The 13,022-nt window shown below is 39.5% G+C and overlaps 1 pseudogene; it reads left to right on the top strand.

Annotated features, from left to right (window-relative positions):
- Positions 1-8,477: 8,477 nt before the first annotated feature.
- On the top strand, positions 8,478-12,819 carry LOC145131717 (uncharacterized; annotated as a pseudogene).
- Positions 12,820-13,022: the final 203 nt, after the last annotated feature.

The raw sequence follows: 13,022 nt of genomic DNA, 5'->3' as shown, positions 1-13,022 counted from the left end.
CGGGAAGGTCTTTTAGGTCTTTTGTTTTCTGGTTCACATCGACTACGTGTGCAAGGAATGTGCGATATTCCTTACGCAAGTACTTCTGGGCTTGAATACTTGAGATGATACGAAGGCTCGTACTGGGTTTGTCTTCGTAGATCAACAAGGTTTCGTTATTCGGTAGGTTTAGGCGGACTGCTTTCTCGAAACACAAGATATCGACGCGGGAAAGACTCAACCAGTCCATGCCTACAATGACGTCGAAACTCTTGATAGCCACGGGTATGAGGTCGATTGGAAATGAATGATTATCTAGTGTGAGGGTACAACCTATGTAAATCTCGTGAGAATTCTCTGTCTTTCCGTTAGCCATTTCTACGACGAAGGTTTCTTTTAGTGCTTGCGTGTTTGATTAAGTAAGTGTTTAAATTTTTGATTTACGAAACTCCTCTCTGCCCCACAATCAAATAAGACACATGCATAAGAGTTCTCGAGGAGGAACGTACCCGTGACTACTGTGGGGTCCGCCACGGCTTCATTGTGGCCAATAGCGAGTAGTCTTCCTGCTCCTCCCGCATTCCCAGCTTTCAGGCAGTTTCTTTTGAAGTGCCCTGTCTCGCCACACCCGTAGCAGGCCTGGCTCACTCCTGTACCAGGGACTTGGGTGATCGGTTTGGGTGGTGTTCTGCAAAACCGGATAGTATGGCCCTTCCGATTACAGTTGGTGCAGTGCATTTCCCGGCAGGGGCCGTTATGATGGAAATTGCACTTGGTGCACTTGGGTAGGTTCCCTGCGTATGGCTTTGCTGGCACAGGGACAACAGGGGTTGTGGCAGCATGGACAGCCACAGTCTGTTGGTTTTTAGATGAGGGTTGAGATGATTTGCCCTTCTTTCGGTCCCAACGCTTTCTCTTGTTGTCGGCCGCTTTGGTTGGCGCGGAGGCATCCGTTGTAGTTGTTGTTGGAGGAGGAGAAGGAACCTCGTGATCGATAAGCCTTTGGGCCAATTCCTTGGCACTATCAAAGGTCGCAGGGTTCGATGCTAGAACGTTCCCTCGGTACGGGGGCACCAAACCCCAGATGTATCTTTCGATTTTCTTGCTTTCGGTGGGGACCATGTTGGGACATAGAGTCACCAGGTCGCTGAATCTGGCCGTATAAGCCACTATATCGGAACCCTTCATCTTGTGATTCCACAGTTCTTCTTCGAGTTTCTGAACTTCGCCCCTCGGGCAGTACTCATTTGCCATTAGATCCTTCAGTGTCTCCCAGCCCATGGCGTTAGCTGCTACCAATGAGAGTGATTTGACATGGCCATTCCACCATGTCAGGGCCCTTTCTGTGAAGGTGCAAGCAGCGAACTTGATCTTGCTTTCTTCAGGGCAAGAGCACATCTCAAAGATTGCATATGTTCTCTCGATCCATTGGGACAGCGCAATAATCCCTCCGGTTCCATTGAAGTATGTTGGTTTGCAGCTGATGAAGTCTTTATAGGTACACTCCCGTGTACGTGGTCGGATTTCACCATGGCTAGAGTTGGTGCCTGTTCCAGCTCCACTAACGCCACCATAATTTACTTCAGCCATGGCCGCGGTCACAGCTGCGGTCACAGCTGCCTGAAACATCACCGCATTGAACTGCGGAGGGGGTGGTGGTGGTGGAGTTTGATTTACAGGTCTGCCTCTGTTCGGACGCTTGCGAGGCAGCATCTTTTACTGAAAGTTGATAGAGATGATGATAGAAGTAAGAATCAATTGTAAGCATAATGAGAGTGATTTATGGACTAATTCGCCATAGTTCAAACATTATATAGGGACATGACCATAGAGTAGAGAAACACAAGAGTAAGGACTTTCCAATGGATTAGATAACTGCCAATATCACTGGTATTAATGATGTAATTGAGTTCGGGAAAAATGACCTAACAGTAGGTCTTACATCAAACCATAAGGGAAAATGTTGACAGTTTAGAAATCTAGTTAAAGTACTTGAAAGATAGGAATATTTTACAGACAAGAGCTACATAGGCACAGAAAAGAAAGGCTATTCCTTAATCCAAAAGAAAAGACGCGTCGACATCCTCTACCGGCGACGGGTATCCCTCGGGCGAACCCTCAGCTCTGCCAGCTGGTGTACAACTTCTTGAAGTTGTCGCTCCTGCGCCCTCTGACGCACTCGGAGTTCTATGAATTCAGCCCGGGATGCAGTTAGCTATTGCTGCAGAACCTCATTGGTTCTCCTAGTCCTTTCCATAGCCTCTTCGAGTTGGCGAATGCGGACCGTGTTAATTCCAGAGTTGGCATCCACTTCCATCACACAGTCGATAGCTGCTCGACCTTGGTCCACATTCCGAGCAATCATGCGGATCATAATGGGCAGGACTCGGTCAGCTGAGCCTCCCTTGTTTATGTTGTAAAAGCTTCGGTCTCCATTAAAGGGTAATGGCTGACTCTGCTCATCACTCCAACGGTTCAAGGTTGTCGCCCACAAGGGTGTGGGGCCTTGAAATGTCGGTCGAAGGTTGAGGTTTGGGACTGGATCCTCTTGGGGCAGGTTATTGACTTCTGGCTCGGAGTCAGATCCCATCCGAAAAACCTTCTGCGAGGTGATCATCCAAAGGGATTGGGTGATCATCTTCTGGCTCATCATCGAGCCACACACCATTGCCTTGGTTGGGAAAATACGGATCGTCGGGGAGATGGAAGCCAGCCATGCTATCTACGCGAGAAAAAGGGGGTATAAGAATCTTATAATAATAGACGTACTAATCTAAGATAATTATAAGATGATCCTTACTAGTTACTTCAATACTTGCATACTGCATACCAATTACGTGTAACCAAAACAGGATATACCTTCGAATAAGTGACCCTAACTATAGCACCTTAGTCACATGTAACCTTAGCGTATCCACTTAGCAACTATTGCCCTACTAGTAAAGACCTTTTTAGTTCTCAAATAAGTAATTATAGTAACATAAAATACTCCTATAGTATTTTAGGTTTATGTTTTGTTCTAATGTTGTTGTAGTAGTGTTGGAAAGTTTTTAGTCTTGTTGCAACACCACAACCATTCTTAGGCACATGCTAGTCACTCCTCGGAAAATATAGTTGATCAGGCTATATCCCCCTAGGTTTGACTATATGTCTCTAAGCCTAATTGTGTTGTTCAACAATCGTAATACTTTTGTTCTGTCCTAGTGACACTGATTTTAGTATGAATGCAGGTAGGTATACTTTGGTTAAATATTTTATTATTTAACAGTATAAACTCTTGGTTAGAGTATATTAATCCCGTTGCGTTTATAGTTTGTATATCTTTTATGGGTTGCTATACTCGATTCACTATAAACAATGCTCTGATACCAATCTGTCACACCCCAAAACTGAAACTGCGGAAACGTTCAGGGGTGGAGGACGTCATGTACAGTATCACAACATAGAATAATAGTAAACAAGTAAACAACATCCTCCGTTGCATTAATGATATAATTTAATACAAGTGTGTTCCGTGGTTTATACGACACCAAAATATGAATCAAAATAAAAGATGAGTCTTGTATGTGCTCCATCTTCTCAAAAGCTGGCCTCGGTACCTGTCTACTGATGACCTGAGAATACAAGTTATTTTGAAAGAGTTTATCAGCATTAAAGCTGGTGAGTTCATAAGCATTTTAGTGTCATTATTTGTGTGAAAATGTTTGTAACTGTTTGAATGTAAAAGCTTGTAAATGTTCGTAGTAAAGTTGTAAGTGTTTACTTGTAGTAAAATGTTCGTTGTAAATGTTTGTAAAACTGTTTGTAAAATGTTCGTATCTTCCTAGAAAATCCCATATTTTCTACTAAATCTGTAGTCTTCTACCAAGACCCAAAGTTCGGTTTGTTTGTTTGTAAGAGTATGTATTTTTCCCAAGTCTAACTATCTTTGTCAAAATATAGTTTGTACACTTATCATTTAATGAGAAAACGTTTCAGGGTAAATGTATTAGGGAAAATATTATAAAACTGTAAATTTATATGCGAAAACTACCGTGGTACTACTTACCTTAAAGCCAATGAATTATAAGGTAAGGTGAGATTTGTAACCATACTGATTGACGGCTGAAGAAACACGACGATGAAAGACGTCGAAATTAAATGTGACATTTGTCACCCTATCGGCTTGGTCGGCCTAGGACTGTAGCTAACAGTCAGGGTTACGGGATAGTCTGTCCCGTATAGATCTATACACACAATGCCCGCTCTCCCTCTAGGAGACTCTGGTTACCAACATGACAACGGTGGAATCCACGTCATGTAGAAGTAAATCTCATATTCTAATTGTTATGATTGAGTATGTTCCTTATGTTTACTTGTAAATGTATATGTATATGTTCTCTTCTAAGCATTTGTATTTGTATATGTTCTTGTTCATTCCTCCTAATAGTATGTTCTGACTCATGTATGAACTGACTCTTTGTATGTTTCATAGTACTAGAATTACTGAGTAGTATCTTCCTAAACTATACCTACTATAGTTTATTAGTAGAATTGTTTGTATAACTGAAAGTATTGAACTGTGATAAAAGCTATTATGTCTTATACATATATACATATATATACATAATATATAACTAAGGATCAAACGACCCTCGGACAAACAATAGGGTACTCCAAGTCCACAACCAAACAAGGAACAGGAATTAGAGTGTATTATCAGTCCTAAGTCCTTCAAACCTTACTTATATAACTATATGTGCATTAGACATGGTGTTGACAATATATATAAGTTTAAAAGAATTGAAAGTAAAGTTTTGGTAGGAAAAGACTAAGTTTTATAAAGAGTTTAACATGTAGAAGCGTTTGATAATCATTTCGAAGTAGTTTTGTTGATAAAACAGTTAAAAGTATAGTAAGTCCATTGTTTGCTAGTTATTAATCACATGTGATTGATATAATAACTAATATGATTCAACTTGTATTCCCCCCCATAAACGCATTTAAAAACATTAAAAAGGTTGATTAAGGGGTATAAACTCACCTGTAGTGAGTGGTTTGGATCGAAGTGTTGGACAAGGTGCTACGTGTCAAGTGAAGACTTGGACACACACAATGATCCTATTTAACATATAAAGACATATACATGTATCTAATTAGTGATTATAACACTAATTAAGCAAGTATAAACACCCTAAAACGTGGAAAACACTTTGGTTTAAGTGTTAGAAGGTCATAGGGTTGCATCAAAGGGGTGTAAGGCCTTGCTTTAGAGTTTACGGCCCAAGGACCAACTCCCATGGAGTTTACGCCCTAGGGTTTGCGGCCCTAGTGGGTTTACGGTCTAGGGTTTACGGCCCTTGTGGGTTTACGACCGTAAACCCATGGTAACTCCTATCATTTCGTGGTTTAAGGTCCTTAGCTCGTGCATGAAAGGTTCTAGTCCAATATCCAAGCCCTAGGAAGTAATGGTGGCACATATGCACCACCTAATGGTGTTTACGGCCCAAGGAGATTGCCTTGGCCGTAAACCCATGTGTTATTGGGCATTCTTGGTGTTTTTCAATGGTTAACAAGTAATCTAAGCACATAACTAGTTAAGAGGGGTGTACTTACTTATAGGAAGCTTGTAAGAGTGTTTAAGGTCCAAGAACACTAGTGTGTGTTCTTAATGTTCTTGGTGAAATGAAGAACACTTGAAGATCTTTGAAAAAGAGAATATTTCATGGATGAAATCATGTATAACTACTAGATGAAGTGTTGTATCAACAAATCAAGAGAAGAAACACTTACATTTTTGGAAGATTTGGAAGAAGATCTTATGATACTTGAGAGAGAATGTGGGTGTTCTTGAGCTTGGAAGTGAGAAATGAGGAAGGAAAGGAGTAAACTCATGCCTTAAGCATGAGTTCACGGCCAAAGGGGAGTTCACGGCCCAAACCCCTCATGTTTGGCCGTGAACACCTCATTAAGGTGTTAATTATTTTATTTGTTACACAATAATCCTAGAAATCACTTCCTTTTATTTGTTCTCTCGAAGAATTAATATTAAAAATATCCAAACGGACTTTAAACCGCGCTAAAATATAGCAGAAATGAATTTGACTTTTTAATTTAAGTGCTTGACTGCAGGGTTTGTACAAATGGAAATTTCGGGTTGTCACAAATATAGTAAAGCTTTGATGAGCTTCGTTTAATTCTTATGTCCCGAAATAGAAGTCTACGCAATTTAGCAAAGCTTTGATGAGCATTGTTTAACTCTTGGGTTCTACAATAAAAGTAGTTTATGCCATTTAGATAAGCTTTGATGAGCATTGTTTAATTCTTTAGTTCCACAATATAAGTAGTCTATGCAATTTATCAAAGCTTTGATGAGCGTTGTTTAATTCTTGAGTTCCACAATAGAAGTCTCTGCAATTTAGCAAAGCATTGATGAGCTTCGTGTAATTCTTGTGTCCCACAATATTAGTCTATGCAACTTATCAAAGCTTTGATGAGCATTGTTTAATTCTTTAGTTCCACAATATAAGTAGTCTATGCAATTTATCAAAGCTTTGATGAGCGTTGTTTAATTCTTGAGTTCCACAATAGAAGTCTCCGCAATTTAGTAAAGCTTTGATGAGAATTGTTTAATTCTAAAGTTCCACAATAGATGTAGTCTATGCAATTTAGCAAATCTTTGATGAGCATTGTTTAATTCCTGAGTTGCACAATTGAAGTCTACATAATTTGGCAAGGCTTTGATTAGCTTCATTTAATTCTTGTGTCCCATAATAAAAGTGTATGCAATTTTATCAAAGCTTTGATGATCATTATTTAATTATTGGGATCTACAATAGAAGTAGTCTATGCAATTTAGCAAAGCTTTGATGAGCATTGTTTAGTTTTTGAGTTCCACAATAAAAGTCTATGCAATTTAGCAAAGCTTTAATGACCATTGTAAAATTCTCTAGTTCCACAATAGACAGTCTATGCAATTTAGCAAAGCTTTGATGAGCATTGTTTAATTCTTTTTTTTTTTGAAAGAGCCAAAGCTCAGCAAACTTTATTAAAAAGAATAAAAGAATACAAAAACAAACGGAAATAAAATAGTCAAACAAAATACAAATCTAACCAACCTATCCATAACCAACTACCAAGCCACTTTTTAATAACCAGACTTAACCACCCAAAAACCCAAAAAACCTTATTATCCTTAAAGCTAGCCCAAAGACTTATTGAAAGTGGGAAAAAAGGTAACTTCACCCCCTTGCACCACCAAAATCCCCAAAGATCATTAATACCTAAGCAAGGGGTAAGGCCCTTAAAAAAACCCACAGTCCGAAGGCCAAGCTTTAAGAAAAAACCCAACAAAACCACAATACTCCCTACACAATACATAACATAGAACCAATAAAAGATAACACAATTATAACACTCATAATTGCAACTATAAAAAAACCCCATCAATTTATCAATCCCGTATCTTCTGTCACTTCTCCTCTCATCAATCCTCCACTTCGTCTTCAACAGAAAAGACTCCATCTACTTGCAAACATGATCCAAACCCGACCTTTGCAAAAAATTCCTGCATATCAAGCACAAGCCAAACCACAACAAACTAACACCAAAACTCCAAGAAATCAGAACAAGTTTCATACTAGACATGGCATCAATCACATGTCTAGGATTCTCCATTTGGATAATCTCAATAAAGATCATATCCAAACAGAAAATCCCATAGGTACAAGTCACATGATTTGAGAGCAAACTCTCAAACGAGTAACACAATCCGTCAATTCCTGATCCATGCATGGATTATGAAAGCCCAAAAGGTGATGGATTAGTGATTACTAGTGGGCTAGAAAGTGGCTTGGGCTCAATGGTTGGGTTATGCATGGTAACCCACAAATTGAATTAGGGTTGCATGAAGGCTAGGGCAACATTTTTAAGGATTCATAAGTGCTAAAAACGTTACTTTTTGCTTCATAAAGCCTCCTAGCCGTTTTTATCACTCTTTGGTGGATTATGGTTGCACTTTAATGCTTCTTATGGCTCCTTAATGCTTCATATGGCTCCTTAATGAAGCATAGACGTTTTTTTTCATTCTCAAGTGTCTTGGACGTTTTTTTTGTGTTATTTCAAGAGTTTCCTTAGATTTCATTTACTAGTTTTAATGAATAATTGGTTGGTTGGCTTGTAACCACCAAGTTTGTAATAAAGGCTTCATATAAAGCCAAGTTTATGCATGGGAAAGAGAAGGCACGAATTTTAATCAAAGAACCCTTATTTTCACTTTGAATTATTGTCATAGTTCACAAATTATCATCTTTTGGACGTGATCCTTGAGTTGATCGAATTCAAACTAATAGGTCTTAGTTTGTCTTCAGATTTACAAGCTATAGGTCTAGTTTGTTTATCAAATCTATCCTTTTCATTCCATATATTTGTGGTTGTTATTCTAGCTTAATTTACCTAAACACTACCCCACTCACTACATCAAGCCCATACACGCATCATAAGTGGTATCAAAGCGCATAATGGATTTTGATGATCCGGAGTTCCTACAAAATCTTCGTGAAGCATTAAGAAACATCCAAGAAGGTGGAAATCGAAGGCAACCCCGCCGTGGTGAACATAGGGTTGTGGAAGAATTCAAGGTGTCTGACTTGCCTGAATTTGTTGGTGGAACTGATCCTGAACGCTACTTGGAGTGGGAAAGGAAGATTGAAAGAATGTTCGAGTTCAAAGAAGTGGATGACGAAAAAAGCTGCAAGTATGCTATTCTCAAGCTAGGTGGTGGTGCTTCATTGTGGTTTGAAGGGCTTAAGGCCAAGAGAACCCGTGAAGGCAAAGAAAAAATTTGTTCTTGGCTTTCTCTAAAACGAAAGCTAAGAAAGAGATATGTTCCTTCTACTCATAGAATTGCCACTTACAAGAAGATTGTTGATTTGAGGCAAGGAAAAATGAGTGTTGGAGAATACATTGATGAATTTGAGAAGTTGTCCTTGATGGGGGATATTGAAGAAATTGAAGAACAAAAAATGACTCGTTTTCTAAAAGGGTTGAACTACAACATTGCCAATGTTGTGGAGTTGTATCCTTATGCTGATTTTGGAACTCTTTGTGGTTTGTGTTTGAAGTTGGAGGGGCAAGCCAAAGCACGTTTTGGTGGGAGTTCAAGTTCAAGTCTTGAAAGTCCTAAGTCAAAGTCGTGGTCCAAGCCCGAGTCTAGCAATAGACCAAATTCTGTTTCTACTCCTTCTGGTTCTAGTAGTGTTCCCGTTGCTCCTAAACTTACTAGTGGTACCAAAGAAACTAGTTTGGCGAAAATTAGATGTTTCAAGTGTTAAGGTTTTGGTCATTACCAAAATGCTTGTCCAAACAAAAGGGTGGTGACTTTAAGGGAGGCCATTGAATGTCGTGAAGAGTTGGAGGAAGAAGAGAGGTTGGCGGGTATTTTTCATGATATACAAAAAGAAGAGGAAGAAGAGGAGGAGGTAGAGTATGAAGCACCGGTGTATGATACAGTTTTGGTGCTAAGAACCCTTAAAACTCAAGGGGTTCAAACTGTGGCTGATATGGATCAACGAGACCAATTGTTTCACACCAAATGTTTGGTTAGAGACAAGTGGTGTAGTTTGATTATTGATGGTGGAAGTTGTACTAATGTTGCTTCTAATGAAATGGTGACCAAATTGGGTTTGTCTACTACAAACCATCCAAAACCATATGTTCTTCATTGGTTGGATGATGGAAGCAAAATAAAGGTGACAAAACAGGTTAGAGTTGGTCTAACTATGGGGTCTTATGAAGATGAAGTGTTGTGTGATGTTATTCCTATGGATGCATGTCATATTTTGTTGGGGCGTCCTTGGCAATTTGATAGGGACGTGTTACATAGAGGGAGGAGCAATGAATATGAGTTGAAACACAATAATAAAAAAATTGTGTTAAAACCCATGTCCCCAACGGCGATAAGGTCCATGAATTCTAAACAAGTAAAAAAACCTAATCTTTCTGTGTTTGCTAGTGAAAGGGAGGTGGAGCAAGTTCTTGACAAAGGTGATGTGATTTACATGCTTGTGGCCAAAGAGCATGCAAAGATGGAGAAGATCGTGCATGGAGAAAACGCTATTGCTGATTTGCTTTTGGAGTTTCAAGATGTGTTCCAAGCGAATTACCACCGGGTTTGCCTCCAATCCGTGGTATTGAACACCAAATTGACCTTATTCCGGGTGCTCCTTTGCCTAATAAAGCTGCCTATAGATGTAATCCGGAGGTGACAAAAGAGTTGCAAAAACAAATTGATGAACTCATGAAAATGGGTTATGTTCGTGAAAGCCTAAGTCCTTGTGCTGTTCCAGTTTTGTTGGTTCCAAAAAAGATGGTTCTTGGAGGATGTGCGTTGATAGTAGGGCTGTTAATAACATCACCATAAAATACCGATTTCCTATTCCTAGAGTTGATGATTTGCTAGACGAGTTGCATGGTTCTATTGTGTTCTCAAAAATTGATTTGAGAAGTGGTTACCATCAAATTCGTATGCGTGAAGGGGATGAATGGAAAACAGCCTTTAAAACTAAACATGGCTTGTATGAATAGACCGTGATGCCTTTTGGTCTAACTAATGCACCTAGCACTTTCATGCTACTAATGAATGAAGTGCTAAAATATTTTTTGGGCAGGTTTGTGGTGGTGTACCTTGATGATATCTTGGTATATAGCAAGAGCTTGGAGGATCATTTGGTGCACTTAAAACAGGTTTTCGAGATGCTTAGAGCTCAAAAACTCTATGGGAAGCAAGAAAAATGTTCGTTTTTGGTGGAAGAAGTGGCATTTTTGGGTTTTGTGGTGTCAAGAAATGGCGTGTCCGTGGACCCATCCAAAACTGAAGCAATCAAGTCATGGCCTATTCCTACTAGCATTTCTGAAGTTAGATCATTTCATGGTCTTGCTTCTTTCTATAAAAGATTTGTTCGTGATTTTAGCACCATTGCAAGTCCCATAACAGGTTGTTTGAAGAAAGGAGTCTTTGCATGGGGAAAAGAAGCTCAAAAGGCGTTTGAGAAACTCAAGGCATTATTGTGTGATGCTCCTATTTTGGCTCTTCCAGATTTTTCTCAACCATTTGAAGTGGAGTGTGATGCAAGTGGAGTTGGTATTGGGGCTGTTTTGATCCAATCCAAACGTCCTATTGCTTATTTTTCTGAAAACTTGGGTGGTGCTCGTTTGAATTATTGCACTTATGATAAGGAGTTTTATGCTATTGTTCGTGCTTTAGATCATTGGAGTCATTATTTGCGTGCAAATCATTTTATTTTGCATTCTGATCATGAATCCTTGAAGTACATCAATGGGCAACAAAAGTTGAGCACAAGACATGCAAAGTGGGTGGAGTTCTTGCAATCCTTTCATTTTTCATGCAAATACAAGGATGGAAAAAGCAATGTAGTGGCTGATGCACTCTCGAGGCGTTACTCATTGTTGGTGACTTTGGATGTTCTTTTCTTGGGATTTGAAACTCTAAATGACCATTATCAATCTGATATGGACTTTGCAGATATGTTTTTGAAATGTGCAAGTGGTCCTAATGGTGAATTTGTGATTCAAGATGGCTTTCTATTTAAAGGCAATCGCCTTTGTGTCCCAAAACATGTAATACGGGAGTTGCTGATTCGTGAAGCTCATGGCGGTGGTTTGGCTGGTCATTTTGGCATTACCAAAACTTTGGAGGTGCTTAAAGAACATTTCTTTTGGCCAAAAATGTTGGGGGATGTAACCAACATAGTGGGCTAGTGTGTTACATGTCACATGGCGAAAACAACTTTCAAGCATGGTGTTTACACTCCTTTGCCGGTTCCTATTCGTCCTTGGGAAGATGTGTCCATGGATTTCATTATGGCTTTGCCTAGAACTCAAAGGGGGAAGGATTCCATTATGGTGGTGGTGGATAGGTTTTCAAAAATGGCTCACTTTGTGCCATGTCATAAAACCAATGATGCATCTAATGTGGCTGATTTGTACTTTAAAGAGGTGGTTCGTTTGCATGGTATTCCTAAAACAATTGTTTCTGATAGGGATTCCAAGTTTCTAAGTTACTTTTGGAACACTTTATGGAGGAAAGTGGTTACTAAGTTACTTTTTAGTACATCCCATCATCCACAAACGGATGGACAAACGGAGGTGACTAATAGAACTTTGGGTACTTTGTTGAGAGGGTTGATTAGCAAAACTCAAAAAGATTGGGACATCAAACTTGCACATGCTGAATTTGCCTATAATGGTTCTCCTACTTATGCAACATGTCATTCTCCTTTTGAAGTAGTGTATGGTGTGAATCCTTACATGCCTTTGGATTTGATTCCATTGCCAAAGGATGAATTGGTTCACAAGGATGCTAATGACAAGTTGAAGGCCATGATGAAACTACACCAACAAGTTCGTGAGAAGATTGAAACGGTGAATGAGTTGTACAAACAGAAGTCAAACAAGCATAGGAAACCACGTGTCTTTCAAGATGGTGACTTGGTGTGGGTGCATATGAGGAAAGAACGTTTTCCTAACAAAAGGAAAAACAAGTTAATGCCAAGAGCCGAAGGTCCTTATAAAGTGGTGTCACGTGTCAATGATAATGCTTATAAGGTAGATTTGGGAGGAGACCATGGAGTGCATGCTACCTTTAATGTGGGAGATCTTTCACCTTATCTTGATGATGATGGACTTGATGAATTGAGGTCAATTCCTTTCAAAGGGGGAGGGGATGATCCATGCATGGATTATGAAAGCCCAAAAGGTGATGGATTAGTGATTACTAGTGGGCTAGAAGGTAGCTTGGGCTCAATGGTTGGGTTATGCATGGTAACCCACAAATTGAATTAGGGTTGCATGAAGGCTAGGGCAACATTTTTAAGGATTCATAAGTGCTAAAAACGTTACTTTTTGCTTCATAAAGCCTCCTAGCCGTTTTTATCACTCTTTGGTGGATTATGGTTGCACTTTAATGCTTCTTATGGCTCCTTAATGCTTCATATGGCTCCTTAATGAAGCATAGACGTTTTTTTTTCATTCTCAAGTGTCTTGGA

This window comes from Lactuca virosa, chromosome 8 (genome assembly GCF_052849685.1).
Source record: "Lactuca virosa cultivar CGN04683 chromosome 8, Lactuca_virosa_CGN04683_v6, whole genome shotgun sequence".
Lineage (NCBI taxonomy): Eukaryota > Viridiplantae > Streptophyta > Magnoliopsida > Asterales > Asteraceae > Lactuca > Lactuca virosa.
Note: the sequence above shows the minus strand (reverse complement) of the source record. Positions and strands in the feature narration are given on the sequence as shown.